The sequence below is a fragment of the Octopus bimaculoides genome, chromosome 10, assembly GCF_001194135.2.
Source record: "Octopus bimaculoides isolate UCB-OBI-ISO-001 chromosome 10, ASM119413v2, whole genome shotgun sequence".
Classification (NCBI taxonomy): Eukaryota; Metazoa; Mollusca; class Cephalopoda; order Octopoda; family Octopodidae; genus Octopus; species Octopus bimaculoides.
In genome coordinates, this window is record NC_068990.1 from 64,022,579 (window position 1) to 64,023,682 (window position 1,104).

The window sequence follows — 1,104 nt, forward strand, 5'->3', positions numbered from 1 at the left end:
ACAACTTTTTCAAGCATCTCGACAACTTCCTGCATGAGAAATGCTTCAAAAACCAAGACGATGCCAAACACACCTTCAGCGACTTCATCTCCACCAGAACGCAGGATTTTTATGCTACTGGCATAAATAAACTTGTTCTGCATTGGCAAAAGCGTGTTGATTCTGATGGTGTTTATTTCAATTCATAAAATTTTGTTTGAGCTGAGATATATGCATCTGAATTTAAAGGTTAAAAACCACAAGAACTTTCTTGACAGCCTAATAAAATACCTCTAAATAAATAATGTACTCCATACAGCAACATGTAAACAAAACTGTTAGAATTAATTGAAATCTGAATAAACATATTTAAAACTATGCTACAACTGTAATACAAGCAGAGGTGATTATAAAAGCAACATTCCATCAAATATAAATAGTAATGTTATTACCTTTAACTGAATATCAATACAGGATGCTTGTTTGAATCAGTTCACTTTGAAAACGTAGTGAGTGATGGACCCTTTGATGAAAATGGAACAACTAAAAAGCATAATTCTATACAAAGCAATGTGCAGTCACTGCAGCTAAAACATATGTAGGTCAGATGTATATGCTGTAGAAAACTTTTAAATAAAGAGGTTTTCGGATGTGAATAAAATCTCCACTCTCTTCTTCATTATCAACATTACATACATATATATATATAGGCGCAGGAGTGGCTGTGTAGTAAGAAGCTTGCTTCCCAACCACATGGTTCTGGGTTCACTCCTACTGTGTGACACCTTCGACAAGCGTCTTCTATTATAGCCTCAGTCCAACCAAAGCCTTGTGAGTGGATTTTGTAGATGGAAACTGAAAGAAACCCATCGTATATATATAGATATATGTATGTATGTATTTATGTGTTTGTGTTTGTCCCCACACCATCGCTTGACAACCAATGTTGATGTGTTTACATCCCCGAAACTTAGTGGTTCAGCAAAAGATTCCAATAGAATAAGTACCAGGCTTACAAAGAATAAGTCCTACGGTTGATTTGTGCAACTAAAGTTGGTGCTCCAGCATGGCTGCAGTCAAATGACTGAAACAAGAAAAAGAATAAAAGAGTATATATATATATAT

The 1,104-nt window shown here is 35.0% G+C and overlaps 1 protein-coding gene across 1 annotated transcript in view; it reads left to right on the forward strand.

The window, feature by feature from the left end:
* LOC106877714 (dynein axonemal heavy chain 5) overlaps window positions 1-1,104 on the forward strand; it is a 444,169-nt gene that overhangs the window by 232,588 nt on the left and 210,477 nt on the right. The window lies entirely within an intron of this gene.